The sequence below is a fragment of the Rhamphochromis sp. 'chilingali' genome (assembly GCF_963969265.1).
Source record: "Rhamphochromis sp. 'chilingali' genome assembly, chromosome: 10".
NCBI lineage: Eukaryota > Metazoa > Chordata > Actinopteri > Cichliformes > Cichlidae > Rhamphochromis > Rhamphochromis sp. 'chilingali'.
In genome coordinates this window covers 18,981,197-18,999,636 of record NC_137937.1, presented here as the reverse complement: position 1 = coordinate 18,999,636, position 18,440 = coordinate 18,981,197, and the positions used below count along the sequence as shown (strand labels likewise).

The following is an 18,440-nucleotide window of genomic DNA, read 5'->3' as shown; positions in this document are numbered from 1 at the left end:
AAACAAACATAGCTCAAGAGTAGAGGGCTTGGGTGTGGCTTTCCCAAAGAAGACAATTTGTGTAGCTGGAGTGGCTGATGAATAGAAACAAACGGGTAAACATTAAAACATGCGTGAGACCAGATTTGTCCATAGGGCTTGACCATAGACTAATTAATGAGGATTTTATATTTATTTATTTTTAATAGCCTTACCTAGATGCACTTTCCTTTTAGTAAATATTTAATATTTCCCCAGTTCAATCACATGATCATATATATTGCTCAAAGTTTTCCAACAATCCCACAACAGGTGGCCCGGGAGAACCACGTGCTAGCACTTATTTAGGTCCCTGTGGTTTAATTATTACCAAAGTTCTTTGTAAGATGACTCTCGTCATGAGATAGAAAACCTCGCTGCTCACACTTAGCTGGCACTTGCTGTTTTTGTAGCACTGTGCAGCGTTTGATAGCGTTATGCCAAATATTATTAAGAGCTTTTTAGTGGGATATGATCCCATTAACAAAAGCAATACTTTTGCTAGTGGCGATTATATTACAGGACAAAATACACTGGAGTTGTCACAGGAATGCAAAATACAGTCACTCTTTGTAAAGCTGAAGGGAAAGGCGGAAAAACCGTCATAACCTTTTACAGCAAAGACAAATACTTCACCATCAAGCAGTTTGTCATTCAGGAATCTCAGGGTAAGTACGCTTATGTCTTTCAATGAACCCCCAAAATGAATCAAAGCACTCCCAAAGATTTCTTACTTTTTTGACAATATTTGCTGTTTGTGTGACACACTACTAAAAATATAAAAAGCATACAGTGCTTAATTGAGACGGAACATTTTAACAACAAAAGTATAGATACCCTCCCCAAATGGTTTGTTCCAGCTCGGCTCTCCCCTGCTCTGGCTCTAGCGTCCTTTCTGCCAGAGCGATGGTGGCTGAGATGCAGCGGAGCTGAGGTGTGAGTGCCTGGCTTAACACAGGACATATTAGCTGCATTTAACCTTCAGTTACTCTTTATATAGTTGGGTAGGAGTCACACCATGTTTCTTTTTAGCTGAAAAACTTTACACCCAGGTAACCTACAGTGTTGAAAACGTGTTTTCCGACATGTTCGCTACAATCCGTCCTACTGTGTAATAAAATCAGCGACATTTGACCGCCCTGTTGCTCCCATTAAAATTTATACAGCCAATTTAAAATCTAAAACTTTAAATTGCTTGAAAGTACACTGAGAGAGGACTTTTTTATTAGTGATCGTAATAATATATTTTTTTCATCTAATTGAATACAGTCTATTTGTGATTATCATTCCAAAGAGGGAGAGAGGATAGATGGGAACGTGAGGAGAAAGTACAAGGTCAGGAAGAACCAGGTAAGAAAACAGACAGGGAACAGTGACAGGCAAAACAGAAACTGTTAAACTGCTTGAGAGACTTGACCACCAAAAAGTGATAGACAGATTTTCCAACCTCAGGGTGAGGCGACATAGGTTAAAATAAAATAAAAAATCTGCAGAGCCATAGTAGTATCTGCAGTAAAGATCTTTTCATACATTGTATACATTGTTGCCTCCATTTTTATAATTTTTCTATCAATATTTTGTACATTTCAAGGACTCTATTTTTGGAGTGTATTTTTATGTATCTGTATTATACATACACATTAAAAGTGAATCTCTGTCCAAAAAATGCCCTCAGTTTACTTCTTACTCACTATGATCATCATTCATAATTTTCCCCCAGTAATTAAGGTTAGGATATGTATTTTTTTATTCCAATCCCTTCTTCTTTTGCAGCATTTAAATAACCTTTATCAGATTTGATGGTTTTGTTACAGACTTTTGCTTTTCTTTCACAATTGTGGGAATTAACTTGTGTTAAAATTTACAAAACAGTGATGTCGTGTTTTTTTGACAAGGACCCAAGCACAGAGAGACTTGATGAATTTAAGAATCTTATGATTTAATAAAGAAATTTGCAGACTTGCACAGAGATGGTAAAATTATGATGACTGATAACGGAGATGAAGACAACAGATGATGAGGACAGGAAGGAACAGGGGTTTAAATGCACCAAAGAGACATCCAGAGGGAACTCTGTACAACTGGAGACATTTAAGGATGCAGGGACTGACAGAGACAGGGTCTCAGCGTGACGAGTAAAGATTATCTTGCCTGGCTGAGCAGCTCTCTGGGTGCTCAGCACCCCCCAAAGCTCTGATCCTAGAATCGCCCCTGCCTGCAATCATATTTTTTTTTCTTGCAACTTTAATTACCGTGCAAGTCAACCCCCAATAATTACTTATTAAAAAACTATTATTATAAGGATAAGCACTCTTGAGTGTTTTCAATTTTTCCTTAAATGATATCCTGCCACTCACCCACTTTGATTTGTTAATAGTATTGTCCTGTCTTACAGAGAGCTGCCCTCCTCCTTCAGGGGCTCACATGGAAAGATTGTGTATAGATTGGAGGCAAATCTGAGCCACTCAGTGAGAAAAGACAGCAAAGCAAAGGCAGAGTTCACTCTCATCCACAAAGGAAACCTTGATGGAGAGCTTATGGTACCCTTACAAACTGCTATATGTTACACTCCTGAATTAACACTGCATGTACATCAATTGTGATTTTCTTCTCAGACTCTGCAGCAAAATATGACTGATAAGAAGATGAACCTCTTCACATCAGGATCAGTGGCCATGGATGTAAGCATTCCAAAAACAGCCTTCCTCCAAGGTAATTATGACTTGCTCGCAATCTCACATTACTGAAATATACATTCACTCCACAGGGAATCTTTTTATGACTGAAGATAGACTATGATGACAGATAAGGCATGTAGTGCACATGTTGGTTAAATGTGAAATGTGTTATATTTTTGCAGAAATATAGAAAATCTTAAAACCTTTGCGAACTCATTCCTGCAAAGATCAAACAGATGATGACACAGCTTAAACTCTTAAAAGTTTGCAGTACTGAAATCCACAGCTCCACAGCTTTGTATGCAGCATAACATCAATGTAATTATATTGTAGGACAGAACTTTAACCTGATGTTGTTGTTTTTCCAGGAGAAGACATAAAGGTCATGGCTTCAGTTCAGAACAAATCCTCTCGTGACATTAAGCCCAAGTACTGTCTGTACAGGAAATACAGCTACTTTGCAAATAAGAAAAGGAAAGTTGAAACAAAAGACATCCTGAAGGAGGAGGGTGAAGCCATCCCACACTCGGCAGGTCAGACTGTCACCAGGATCATCACCGTACCTTCCACCGTGACCACCTCAATCCTAAACTGCAACATCATCAAAGTAGAGTGTAGACTCCGGGTGGGTAAGCCTATCTATCTTCACTTTTATGTTGTTCTGCATCAATGGGGTTGCATGGTAATGTTGACTCTTTTTCCACCACAGATCTATCTGGATGTGAAGTATGCTTCAGACCCAGAAGTCAAGTTCCACATAGTCATCCTGCCTGCTTTAGAGGGGTCTGATAATCAGCAGTCATCTGACTTTTTGACCAGTGAATTTGACCAATTTCCAAATCCTTACATGTCAGGAGGGATGAGTTTTCTACAAAATCCAGCTGCCCCTGAACCTTCTGCTCCACCACCTTCCTATGAGACATATGGGATGTACCCCTCTTTCACAGGTTTAGATAGAAAGCCCTAGAATCTGTAGTGCAGATGTAGTTTTTATTGCTATTTTTTATAATAGCAATTAATTAAGAGCAAGAATAAGAGAATAAGAGTAAGAATAATTGGTAATAGGTTGATTTACAGCTTGATATTCTGGTTTAATTTCAGTCGTTGACCATATTTGTTCCCTTTAAATGTGTAATAGCAGGAATAAAAAAATATTTAATAAATAATCCTCTCATTCCAGAGATTATATATTGTCCACATTAATTATTTTTAATCCATCTGACAACAGAAGACTCACATTTGTGATCTCTGAACTATGACCAGCAACAAGATGCTGTTGACCAATCATGTCTCTGAACACTAAATGTTTGCATTATTTTCCCACTGAGGAAATGCAAGTCACATTACAGGTGTGCTGGAAATAGAACAGTGGACAGTCCTGCACTTTGCTTTTCTGTATAGCCTACTACCATGAAGCATCTAGGAAAATCTTAAGATAAGACCTTGATTAAATGTTTTTGTAGTAACGGGTGGTGTTATTATATTTTTTAACAAATAACTGAGCAGACAGTTGAACACAACAATCTGCAGTGGCTAGTTCCTATACTACGATTAATAAAAATCATACGCACATTTTCTCATGCTTCATCCCTTTTTTCTCAACATACTGTAGTGTCTTTATGGTTAAATGAGTTTTACTTGTGGTATTTTAGCATGATAGAATTTCATCAGCCTGAAACAGTCTGGCTTCCTTAAAAAGCTGTGCTTGCCTCAGAGCAGTTAAAGAAACACCAACGTAAAGTTTAATGCTGCTTGAAGTTATTGTTCCTAAGTTTCCAAGCTTTCTGTTGATTCTGCACTTCATGGTGTTAATTTGTGCTGGGTCATTCTCATAGATATAATGCCACATGTGACATGGCTCATTGTCTTTAATAACTACTGGTAGCAAAACCTGTTAGTTGTGCTCTGCTGCTCACCTTTTTAATTTTTTTTTAAAGAAATTTATTAATACCTGACTTTCTTTTTTTTTGTTTTGGTTCTTTGATTTTGCATTCTTGGTTGAAAGACTCAGAGCGCACATTAGCAGTCATCTAGATCTAGATAGAATAAATTAGGGTGCTTATGTAACAGTCAAGAGCGCAGGGCAAACTAAACCCTTTTGTCTCATTTGGGTGTGAAAGTTCAGGTCACTGAGGAAATTCATTTACGAGCCTAATTACTTAAGAAAATACAATTTTATATGTATGTATGTATGTATGTATGTATGTATGTATGTATATATAAATATATAAATATATATATATATAATTTTATTATCTCTCTCTCTATATATATATGTATATATATATATATAAACAGAGGCGGAGCCAGACATTTGAAACACCCGGGGCTTAGCCCAAAAGGGTGGTATGCATGTGGGATTTTTTATTTTTTTTTGGGGGGGGGGGGGGGGGGGGGAGGTAGAAATGACTGAAAGATTAATTGGCTCTGTTTTGAGTTTTGTTCAAAAAAGAATGACTTCATATAGGGAAAGATATATATCACATGTGCAGGACACCTGAAACTAGTTTTTTAATTAAGCAGCAAGGAAGAACAAGGTCAGGGCTGTATCAGGACACGAGGACTAAACCCCAATTCAACCAGACCCAGAACTGATCCAGAATTAAAACAGGACTACAACAGTTCAAAATCAGGACTACTTGGGACTTAACCAAGACAGAACCAGAATCAGAACTAGATGATAGTAGCACTAAAAATCATCATAGACCTGCACTACACTTATTTTTAATTCTACCAAAGTCCACTATTTAGATTGAGAAAAGTTTATATTATTATTTAGTCTTGTTGTGCAAACAAGCCTGCATGACTTAATAAATATAGAATCTGAAAAATAACAAACCTAAAAAGAAACACTAGGTACGAGATACATGAGTACCTATGATACGGTGATACTTTTGGTAAACAACCATTTGGCTAACATGTGTGTCTCACCTGCTCTTGATCCACCTCTGTTCTGTCCTCATTCTCCTCTCTCTCCCTCTCTGTTCCTCTCTCTCCCTCTTTGTGCTGACAATCATCAAATATACAGATATTTACAAACTCTTCAGATCAAAACACAAACACTTTTTTAATTGCAACATCAAATCAGACTAAATGTTTATTTTTTTAGATTGATAAATATAAAAACATATTTGTTAACTTTAAGAGTAAAGAGAGAAACTATCTGTATTTCTTAATTGCAAATGGCACCAAATTGTATTCAAACTTGAGCCACACTTATGGAGCTCCACGATTCTTTTCCTGGTGTTTTGGTTGACATCTCTTGATTTTCCCATGTTACAGAAACAGTCTCTGTGTTTTGCCTTATATGCATCCACAGCTGTGCCACCAATTTACTCACATGGACTCTACTAACCTATCAGAAGCTTCTTCAGCTCAGAATGGAATCCTCTGCAGTTTTCTTATTAATTAACAATAAACTTAGTGTATATGTACTCCTAAATTTGATGAAAGTGATAATAAATAGACAGATCTCTCTCTCTTTATTCTGACATTTAACTAATTCAAAATTATATTTCAATATTTATCTAAAGCAAAAGTTTACTCTAAATTGATGTTGTACAGTAAAAATGTTTTATGTTTTCTCCCTAAAGTGTATGTAAATATCTGGTTACAAATGTGAATATCCTGCTGTGTACTGAAATCCCTCTTGTTTTGCATAGAAATATACTGAACAACATACAAAGCATAATATATAAAATAACATTTACCTGAGTTTTTTCTTTGAAAGAAGCCTCTAATGTCCATTCTTATATTTCAGTACATAACTGAAACCGATTTAGTCGGGGAGGGTAAGAACTGAAAATATGAAATAAACACACGTAAGCTAAGACTCTCTAAAAAAATAGCATTTGTTCGGCTTTTCATTTCGCCATTTGTTGATTCACTTGAAGAGCAAGTAACGTAATATTGGTCAAGTGATCAATTTGATATCAATCTTTCGTGATGCACCGTCATATTTACATTATTTGTACGGTAGGAATGATTTGCTTTGGTACCTGGTCAATAGTGATGGGTCGTTCGTGAACGAAATGGCTCTTAGAGCCGCCTCTTTGACGTGAACGACGCGAGCCGGCTCCTTATCGCGAGCCATCACATGTTTTTTCCCCCCCTTTCTCTCAACCTCTCTCTAGCACTTTTTTTCGCTTCACTCCGCAGGCGAGCTGTGTGCTTTACGCTGGGAAGAGGGGGGAGGGGCGGTAGTTACACTCAGCACAGGAACAGAGCCAGAGGGAGAGAAAGAGAGCCAGGGACAACAACGTCACATTAGAAAGGTATAGTAATCATCCACAACTATTTTCAGTTGCAGATGATAAAGGATTCAGAAAGTTTATTCATGCAGGTCCATATGACAGAGAATATGCATGTTCTTTTAGTTTTCATATTTTAATTCATATTTAATTGTGTTGTTTTACTTTAAATTTGTAAAAGGAAAAAGCTGAAAATTTAATTAGTTAAAAGTTGAAATGTGAATAGTAGATTTTTGTATTATATGATTTATTTATTACATTTTATGTGGAGTGAATAAATAAAAGTATATTTACGGTGGCCCCTAGAGACAAAGCACGTACAAACTTCAAATCACGTACGAACTCTGAAGCACGTACAAACTCAGATGCACATAAAAACTCAAAACACGTACAAAAGACAACAGAAGTGCTCCAGGATGCTAGGTGCAGTGTTGAGCTTTTGTTACCTAGTGGCTACACAAGCCAGCAAGTACCAACGACCGGATTTGGTGTGTGGTAGTAACAGGTAAATGAACATTGTTTTTAAATTATTTGAATATATATGAGTGCCTGTGTATAAATACACAAACAATACACATATGCTTTCATGCTTTCAATTGTGTAATTTAAGTGATCTAGTAGCTCTGCTTTGGAAGTTCAGTTCATGCTAGAAATGTGTTTTGGAGTTTGTATGTGTTTTGTCTCTAGGGGCCACCGCATATATTTATATATAAACATATATAAATAAAACCACTTTTTCTTACGTTAGTAATTCCTTTTGTGCATAATTTTATATTATTGTTAACAATAAATAAATTAAAGCAACAAAACAACCTGAAGAGCCGGTTCGGAGCCGAGAGACCCGGCTCTTTGTAGTGAGCCAAACCGAAAGAGCCGGGTCTCTAAAAAGAGCCGGAAATCCCATCACTACTGGTCAAACTTAAGCTCTCCTTAGTATGGCTGGCTCTGTTTCTCCAACAGCGCACTTACAGGCAGCAGCTGCCCCGCCCTCTCGCTCAGTCGCTTAGTGCCTGAGCTCGGATCATACCAATATCAGGGGGGATTCACGCACAGTCGTAAATTCCCACAGTGTGCACTATGTGCTTCGAAAATTGTGTGTACTTTTTGTTTTATACAGTTGTCAGCCAGGCATCTAACTATGAAAAAATTACACTCCAAAAGACCCCGGGCTTCTGACAAAACAACCCGGGCTTAAGCCCAGTAAGCCACCCTCACGCTCTGCCCCTGCATATATATATATATATATATATATATATATATATATATATATATATATATATATATATATATATATATATATATATATATATATATATTCTCCAATATAAGAAAAAAATGCAAACAATAGCAAACTTATTCATTGCAGGTCTGGATAGGCTCCTCCTGACCCATTGGACCCCTGGGCAGTCAGTCCCACTTTCCCCCACACTGCTACTACGCCCCTGCATGTCACTGTGTGTCACCATATAAGTGACTAATTGGGTGCACGCATTATTGGATAAATGAAATCAGAGATACAGCGGAAGGCGAAGCCGCGGTAATGTAAGACCTCCTTCAGGATCGGGACACACCTACCGCATATCTCAGTCTGTCGGTTGTTACTCTGGTGTCCTTGGAACGTTTCCTAGTGCGTTACTACAAATTATGCTGTCCACAATCAAGAGATTAGAAGTAATCTATAACTCTATCAATGACAGCAACACTTTTACTAATGGTGATGTCATTTATGGGGAAGTCAGGCTGGAAGCGGAGAAAGACTTCCAGATAGAGTCCCTGCTCATTAAATTCAAAGGGAAAGCTGAGGTTTTGTGGACCGAGAGGCACGGACAAACCACGCATGTATACCACGCCAAAGACAAATACTTCAGCGTTAGAAGTTACTTCATCAGAGACAAAAACAGCAAAAGTAAGTTTGCTTTTCATTCTGCGCTGCGTGCACGGAGGAGCCTGCTTAAGTTAGAAAAAAACAAACAAAAAACTAAAAAGAACAACCAAAAACTAAATTATTTGTGTTCAGTTTATAGTTTTAAAGAATTTAGCAAACAAATAAATTCAGCTTAAGGACTAAAGTCAACGCAGTGGAAGGAAATGTTAGCATCAGGCGTTGTTTATGTTGGGTGAGCGGTGAGGGGGGGGGAGACTAATTCCTGCTGCACAACAACTGCTCAACCGCCGATCTCTTATGCTGCTGCTCTGTGGCTTCAGCCTAATCTAAATCTGCTTGAACTACTGAACATTTTGAAAGTTATTTTCTGTGTAATGCTGGGCTTACACTTAGGGTTGCCAACTCCCTGAAAAATAAATAAGGGACACCTCGTGGCCAGGGCCGGGCGACCCAGTTGTCTTCACCCTTCCCAGTGTGGTGAATTTTCTAGCTCTTTTTTTGTGTGTGAAATTATTTTTTTTAACCATTTGACTTGAATTTGATTTAAGTAGATGTTTATTCTTTGTGATATGAACACATGTGAAACAAATGATCATTTAGCCATTTATTTTTTAGCTCAAAATGACAACATTAACACAATAAAACAGGTCTCTTTCTTAAACAGAAGCCTGTCATGCTTAACTTTTGAGAATATAAGTAAATCTTTCTTTAAAAGAACTCTGTCCTGCTTAACTTAAAATAATAGAAAACAATAGAAAGAAAAACATTCTTGTAACAGTGCACATTTAGTGCATTTAGTACAATTGGCTTCAGTTGAGGTATTATTTCAGCTTTTCTAATGCTAATCAGCTGCTCCTGTTTGTAAACCCGCTTGTTCCCATGATTACGCATCTTAACTCATCATCATTATTCATCTATGTATTACTTTTATGTATTAGTCATCTATTTGTAATCATCTATCCTTGCAGTTGTTTATTACACAAAATAAATTATATTATCACACTTCTGGCCACATAGCGCTGATATTCACTGCACATGCCCATATTAACTTTTTCCAGCCAGGTGTTTTCCTTTTCCCATTCTTCCCTTTCTCTGAGGGGAACAAACATTGCTGCTCTAATGCTGGGCTTACACTGTGCGGTTTTAGGCCCATTTTGAGCCGATTTTTGAGTGATCTTCATCGTGCATCGTGTAGTATACGTGGGGTAACGAGAAGCGATTAACACCTCACGACCAGCTCCCGATCATCAATCGCTCGTGAGGGTCTCATCACAGCCGCTCACACTGCTCGCGCGCAAACACGTAAACGTTGGTGTAAAAGATGGAGCAGCACGGCTGTGCAGCGTGTGATCTGGACACAAGCGATGGAGGCACAACTTGTAGAACTTTTCAAAGCTCATCCGAGCCTTTTCGATGTGGCATCACAAAATTATCACGACCACAACAACCGTGAAAATAGTGGGATTTACATTGCTGCTCAGTCACAGCTGCCCGATCAATGTTTTTCATTAGCAATTTAGCAAAGTTGATGGTGGTGGTGTGCGTGTCTGTGTGAGTGAAAGACAGAGAGGGAGAGCGAGCGACAGATTTTCTGTTATAACCTTCATTTTATGGAGGCACAGTGTGAGCACTCAGGTCGCATCAGAGCATCGGGCGGTATAGTGTGAGACCCTGCATCGTGACCTATGAACTTCTAACCCCTGCGAGTCAATCGTACAGTTTGAGCAGGAGCTGAATCGCGCGACTGAAAAAATCGCACAGTGTAAGCCCAGCATAACATGCAGCAAAGTTTCTTCCTGTAGAAATGAATTTTCAGCCCATCGCTGCTGTTCGTCAGTGATTATACCAGTCAGAACACATATACAACTAAAGCACCAGATCACCAGTTTTTACATGGATTCTGTACTAACAGTGAAAATATGATTAATCAAATCGAAGTAAAAGATTAGAGTTAAAATGATGATTCAGAGCATGATTTGCCTGCATTTCTCAGTGTAAACTTCTAAATTGAGAGTTTTAGTTTTAGACATTTTAATCCATCTCTTACTATATAACTCAAGAAATTAACAGACACTCAGAGATTACAATCATGATTTTCAGGTTTTTGCCCAGCCTAAAATAACACAGTAAGGTTGACAGATTGCGTTGCTTTCTGCTTGATTTTTCTCTTCAGAGGACGACAGACAGACACTAGTGACCGACAACTTACAAACATGTGAGTATTTGACCGTCCTCTCTCAGCCTGTAGTGGTGCTTGATTGTGTTTTTACTGAAATATATTTGTGTGCTGTCTGTGTTTGAGCTTTTATTTCATTCAGCTATAGCTTGAGTCACTTGTTGAATGCTGAGACTGCACGTCCGGTGTTGTGTTCACGCTGTCAGTCTGTCACTTTTACACCTTCTGTTGTGTCATCTTCTGCAAAGCTGGATTAAATAACTCTGGCAGATGTCAGGCTGTCTGTTCATTGAAACATGGGCAAACTCTTTGTGCTAAATAAACTCCAGTTAATATGAAAAATAAATGGCCATATCTTTATCTGGTATATAATTGTAATATTTTCAACACACTGAAACTTCATGTCTTGTCATTGTGGCTCGTAAATGCAATCCTGCTGCAGGATTACACTTAGAGTTGCAGTGTAGTGAGAGCCAGAGTGCTTTTTAATCACTGATGTCTAATTACAAGCATAAAAAACCCTAAACACATTAGCTAAGTGATGCAAACATGCGTTTTTGTTCCCTCAGACATCCGTTGAGCTTGAGGAGTTTTTTGTTCTTTTCCAGCTCTTGTGTTTGTAATCCCTAAATATTTGACTTAAACAGGAAGCCAAATCAAACTCACCCCAGCATCCCTTTACAACGGCCTGCTTCGTAATTGTAGGAGTTGTAACTTAAACACACATCTGAACAATTCTTCTTAAATTTGTATTTATCTTTTACATTTTTTTTACTATTTGTTTTTTTTTCTTTTTTTTTAGACAGCAGCGTTGTTGCCCCAGGAATCCATGTCTACCCATTCAGCTTTCAGTTCCCCTTCCAGTAAGAAACATTTCTTTAAATGGTTGCAGTGTTAGTAAGAACAAACAGACAACCTCGTGTTTTGTTACTGCTGTGGTTCCAGAAAAGTAAGTGAACACACTGAGGTTGTGTATACATTAAAGCAACATTGTCAAAGGAGCTTGCAAAGAAAAGCGTCTGGACTTCTTTAAGTTGCTTGAAGACGTTTCACCTCTCATCCGAGAAGCTTCTTCAGTTCTAAGGTCAAATGGTGGAGAGTCCCAGATATAAACCTAGTGGGAGTGACCCCCCACAGAGGGACAAAAGGACCCTCTGATGATCCTCTAATCGCCTGGGCCAAGGTGGGAAACTGGGCGTGGGTCCCAATCAGCCAGAGTTTCGGGTGTGTTCATTTTGAAACCTGGCCCCACCTTATCATGCAAATTCCTGAGGTCAGATGGCCCAGGATGTGAGTGGGCGTTAAGGCGTCTGGGAAGGGATCTCAAAACTGGATTATAGATGGCAGAGAGTTGGTGTCGTAAACCCCCGCCTCTGTTCAAAGATGGTCGCTCACAGTGGACATAGATGGCTTCTTTCACTCCTCTTTCAAACCATCTGTCCTCTCTGTCCAAAATGTGAACATTGGCATCCTCGAAAGAGTGTCCTTTATCCTTAAGATGCAGATGGACTGCTGAGTCTTGTCCTGTGGAGGTGGCTCTTCTGTGTTGTGCCATGCGCTTGTGAAGTGGCTGTTTGGTCTCTCCAATGTAGAGGTCTGAGCATTCCTCGCTGCACTGTACAGCATACACCACATTGTTAAGTTTGTGTTTTGGCGTTTTGTCTTTCGGGTGAACCAGTTTCTGTCTGAGCGTGTTGCTGGGTCTGAAATGCACCGGGATGTCATGCTTGGAGAAAACTCTCCTGAGTTTCTCTGATACACCGGCTACATAGGGGATGACAATGTTGTTGCGTCTGTCCTTCTTATCCTCCCTCGCTGGTGTCTGGTCTTCTTTTCTGTGCCTCTTTGCTGACTTTAGGGGGTCCAGGGGGTCCTTTTGTCCCTCTGTGGGGGGTCACTCCCACTAGGTTTATATCTGGGACTCTCCACCATTTGACCTTAGAACTGAAGAAGCTTCTCGGATGAGAGGTGAAACGTCTTCAAGCAACTTAAAGAAGTCCAGACGCTTTTCTTTGCAAGCTCCTTTGACTACGATGACCTGGATGACTGAGAACCTTCACAGACATTAAAGCAACATTAATATACTGAAGTTTTAGATACGTACATGTATGAATGTGGGCAGATAACCACCAGTAATTTTATCATTAATTGATTCGTGACTTGGTGAATGTATCAAGTCTGAATTCTGAGCTTGAGTTGATTCAGATATTTGAACACTCACGGGTCCATAACTCCCTAAACATTCACGGCACAGCTGTAAATCCAAGGATTCGCCTGATTTCACCGCCAGCTGGAATGTCGCTGGCAGTGCATAAAGGGAGTGTTCTAAAACATGTAAAAAGTGTCAGCATAGCATTAGCTTGAGCCAGTTGTGTTTGCAAACTGGAAGAACATCAGAACATATTTTATTTATTTAGTGCTGAAAAACCGTTAATCCCAAAGGGCTTCACTCGTAATTGTTCTGTTTATGGCTGCTGTATTGTTTATTTTGATATAAAACATTTTATTAAGTCATTTAGAAAATGTGAAAAGCTGTGTGTATTTTACAAGAAAGTGATCAACTCATCGCAGTTCTGTGGGCTTTGGTGTTTGTTCAATAGGGATTTACCCTCCTCCTTCAAAGGTGCTGATGGTAAAATTGTGTACTCGCTGGAAGCCGTGCTGAGCAGATCAATGAGGATGAACACGAAACGTTCAACTATGGTCAACTTTGTGTCAACGACAAATGTGAACAGTATATCTTGGTTACAGGTATGTGTGTTATCTCATTTGCAGTCATTCCAACAAAGTTGGCACAACCACAGAACAAACAAACAAAAAACAAGGGGTGAGTGGGCGGCAATAACCTGTTTAGACCTGCTTGGACATGTATTGAGCAACTTGTTTCAGTATTTGCATTCAGAGTGCTCACCTTGTGAAAACACTGGTTTTAAAGGCACCAAACATAGTCTTACTGGAAAGGGCCACTGGCTTAGCTTTGAGATCAATGTGGCTGAAGTCTATTAAAGTTAATATATCTCTGCTTTTGGGAGAATTTAAGTGCATTTGTGCTAGAGCAGGGCGATATGACCAAAAATATTTATCACGATATACATTTGAAAATTTGCAATAACGATAAAACTGACGATATAATTGACACTAGACAAAATACTTTACAACTCCACAACTTTATTAGTGCAAAATAAACAAACATTAATTTATTCTCACTTGAACAAGCAACTGTTTGTTATGTGTTTTAAAGTTATATAAAAATTTAACAGTGCAAATACAAATTCCTTGCTGACAGTTTAACCAAAAGGCATTTCCAGTGGAAACTGGCCGACATATCCTCAGCATAACCGTGTATAATATCCACAAAACCTAAAAAGAGATTATACACAATACAGTAATATTATGTTGAAGCGCAGTACGTATCACTCCGCGAGGCTCCTGCCTACGATAGCCGTAATGCTCCGACAATCCATCAAGCGATGCGGGTTCGTAGCTTAGCAAAGTCGTACTAAAACATTTGACAGATTTTCGAGCGCCGTGTACGACATAAAATCGTTTCGAGGTCAGTAAACACAACCAGAATTCATACATAAGACCCACTGGATTATAAGGGGTACTGTCGATTTTCAGAAAAATCAAAGAATTGATTTTAAGTGTGCCGTATTTTCCAAAAAACACGGTAATAACGACGGCCCGCTAGCATGCCCTACCAAAAATAGTGTTTTGTTGAGTATCTGACGGACGAAAGCTAAACCAGTTCCACACCACTGAAGTTGCAGCATTTTTACAAACCAATTCTGGTTCATCCGTTTCATTCAACGATCCGCTTTCACCCTTCTCATTCTGCGTCGGCGCCGTATGCGTATGAAAACAAAGGCACTGCGCATGCGTCTTTTACCCATATTTTATCGCGATATTTAATTTTCTTATCGTTGCCCAACATTATACCGGTATTACCGTGAACAGTATGATATGGCCCAGCCCTAATTTGTGCTACATTCTTGTTTTTCTTTCAGACACCGCTGCATGACTCTAAGGATAAGAAAATGAACATTTTTACCTCAGGAAGTGTAGCCATGGATGTTAATCTTGAAAAAATGGGCTTCCGACAAGGTGAGAGGCCTGCAGGTGATACTGACATGTATTTGTTTAAAGAAAAGGTCAGGTTTGACTTTTCCGCTCGGTATTGCAGGAGAAGGATTAAAAGTTGTGGCCTTCATTAAGAACAGTTCATCTCGTGAGATCAAGCCCAAGTACTGTTTGTACAGAAAGCACAGTTTCTTTGCAAGAGGGAAGAGAAGGGTCCATACTAAAGACCTCTTGAAAGAGGTGGGAGACGCCATCCCTCCATCTGCAGAAGAAGCCGTCACAAGGGTCATCACCATTCCCCGTGACGTGGAGCCCTCGATCCTCAACTGCAACATCATCAAAGCTGAGCACAGACTCAGGGTAAGCAGCTTGAAAAATGTTTGCTGGAAACACCAGTAAATCTTAAAACTGTATTAATCGTTTCAATACAAGTTAGTTATTCCACAATACTGTCCAAAATTATTGATCCACAAAAGGATTTCTTTAAGTAGTCTTCAGAAATAGCTTTTTATTTTTTTATTTTAAGCTCTTCTTTGGAGGTCGGCTTCCTTTTCTTCTGTTCTCCATTAACATGATTCCACACTGCTTTTGTAATGTTGAAGTTCAGGCTCCAGGTAGGCCAATCCATACTAATGGCGTTGTTTGTGATCAAATGAAAAATGAAGCAATCCAATCAGGAAGCCAAGGAGGTACAGGACTTTTTCCTCTTTCTGTCTTTGTTTGCATCAATATAATCTTGCTTCCCTGTTTAGTTGTGCCTCTCTTCCCGTTTTATTTTGGTTATTATTTCTCTCTGTGTCCTCTGTGGGTTTTACTTCCTTTGTCTCATTATTTGGTTTCAGCTGTACTTCTGCCCTCATCACATTCTGTCTGCCAGTCTGTAACTTGAACTGCTTTATTGTCACACTGGAGATCAGTCACCAGATCAGCTAACAGCCCAGATCTAAGTTGTGCTAACTTAAAATGGTTCAAGAAGGAATGCTCTGTTCCTCGAAAGAAAATGCATTTCATTTTACTTTGGTGAGAACTTGTTAACTTGCTTTTTGAAATTCTGTAGTAGAAATGCACACATTAAACAAAAAGGAAAAAAGATACTTTCTAGATAGAATGTAAATTTAAATGGAAAACTGGTTCTTTGCTACGCTCTTTTTTTTTTTTTTTTTTTTTTTTTTTTTTTCCCCCCCCCTGGTGTGAGTAGGCACTGGTTCATTCCTTGAGTTACCTAGCTTTCCTTTTCATGCATTAATTATTCATAGCTCAGTGTTAAGCATTTCAGCAAACAAAAAACATTCATCCTTTATTCCTCTTAAAAGGATTCAACTAAAAATGAATGGGGGGGAAAAAAAGACAGCCAGCATCAAAAAAAGGAAACTGAAAGACTTTAAGAAAACCTGACAAACTATTTCTCAAGACCACTTTAGAAATTACAAGAAAGGAACCGGTGGGTGGTTCAAGACTTTTGCACATTATTGCATGTAAACTCCAAACCAAAAGTTCATTTGAGGGGCTTTACTGCTAAAATCCTAGCAAAGAATATAGAAAAGATCTGTAATGTAACTGATCACATCAATGTTGATGTGATCAGAAAAAATAAGCAAGATGGTATGAATGTTGTGAGCAATAGCGCAGCAGAGCGCTATTTGAAGCTCTCTGTCGGTTCTTTATTTTATGCAATGAAAGACTTTTGTGTAAAGCTGCTGAAAGCGTTTGAACACAATTGTCACGCTTTGTTCATTTGTTTGAGGAAAGTGTTTGCTTTGCACGCATGTGAACACAGTATTGTATAGAGCATAGTGGAAAACTGTCGGCACATAGGTTGTCTTTATAGAGCAAAGCTCCAGTGTCTGCCATGGTTTATTGACTCATTTTACTGAAAAGCAATAATGTAAACAAAAGACTTATGTGACATAAGAACCTACTAGTAGTAACTGAGGACAGCAGTTATATTTGTGTTAATGGGTAACATCTGCAGCTCAAAACCAACATAACCTGTGTGAAAGGGTTGAGCTACAAAGTGATCAAACTTTTAATTAATACTAAAATAAGCATAAGCTGAGATACATGAAGTCCGTAACCAAAGAAAAGGCTGATAGATTTTACCTGTTGAACATGTTCTTAAAAACAGAGGATTGGTTCAATTCTGCAAATATTGAGTAACTTTAAACAATCTAACGTGTTTTACAGGTGTACCTTGACGTAAAATATGCTTCAGATCCAGAGATCAAGTTTCCTGTAGCCATCCTGCCAGCCTTCCAGGCCTATCCTGCAGTGCCACCACACTATCCCGCTGCTGCTGCTACCCCCTTTGGATTCAACCCGAACCCGAACCCTCCAGTGTGGGGTTTTGAGCCACAACAACCAATAGCAGCTCCCCAACCGTCAGATCCCCCTCCTCCTTATGGAGCATATGCAATGTACCCTCCATTGCCAGATTTTGAGAATAAATCCTAGCAACAGGTCTGACCAGATGTTTTGCCAGGAAATGGTGTGAAAACACCGAGAAGCATACTGTGGTCATTAAGAGCCACTCTAGTGTTCACCAAGCACTTCTGTGGCTATAGACTATACCAAATCCCTATAGTGTGTGTTTAACTGCCTCATATAGGAGTATCCGCTCCTGATTGTTTCTTTTTTATTTAACACTTGATATCTTAAGTGCCTGCGTGTTACAGACAGACGACTGAATAAAAGGGACAAAATGTAAAACATTGCATTTATCACAGGAACAAGTAATGCTGTTTGACTGGTTTGTTTTACACCTAAAAGCCTTTCTGAAAAGTAAAGAGAAAAATATTTTCCATTCACTGGTTAACAACATTACAACATCAAGTTGGTGTTGGGTGGATTAAATCTTTGAAATGAAGTTTTGTATGATAATAAACTTTTTTTAAGGCAATAAACCTCTTTGGTTTTTGGATTTATTTACTTATTTTTGGTTTGTTTTTTGTGGCGTAACACAAAACATGAAGCTGACATAACTAGACATCTTTTACTTTGAGTTAATTGCTTTCAATTTATGGGGCCATCAAAATATTGACTGCAACATTTTTCTTCCTGGTATTTTTTTAGGTTTTGCCAGTGTTTCCAGATTAATTTTGACTATTTAGACAGTTGACAATTTCTGGTAAGATGGGTCATTAACACTAACTTACCTAGCATGTGTTTCCTCAGGAAAAGTTGATACCTTTCTTTTTGTATTATTTCTTAACCTACTGTGAATATTATAGTGATGTTAGTGACAATAACAAAGAATAATTTTTTTTAATGTTCTTTGTGGAACTTCCCCTAAATTTATGCTATCAAAATATATGAAAAGATGTCTCCTAAGCCTTGGTAATCTCCCCCCCCCCCCA

General features: G+C 38.6%; 1 pseudogene across 1 annotated transcript; it reads left to right on the top strand.

The window, feature by feature from the left end:
• Positions 1-455: 455 nt before the first annotated feature.
• LOC308403929 lies at positions 456-17,978 on the top strand (annotated as a pseudogene). The gene is made up of 13 exons (XR_013974679.1): positions 456-690; positions 2,396-2,558; positions 2,634-2,730; positions 3,065-3,321; positions 3,406-3,656; positions 6,855-6,861; positions 8,459-8,852; positions 11,005-11,046; positions 11,810-11,870; positions 13,608-13,758; positions 15,015-15,111; positions 15,191-15,447; positions 17,272-17,978. The product of XR_013974679.1 is annotated as an uncharacterized misc_RNA (transcript).
• The last annotated feature ends 462 nt before the right edge of the window (positions 17,979-18,440 follow it).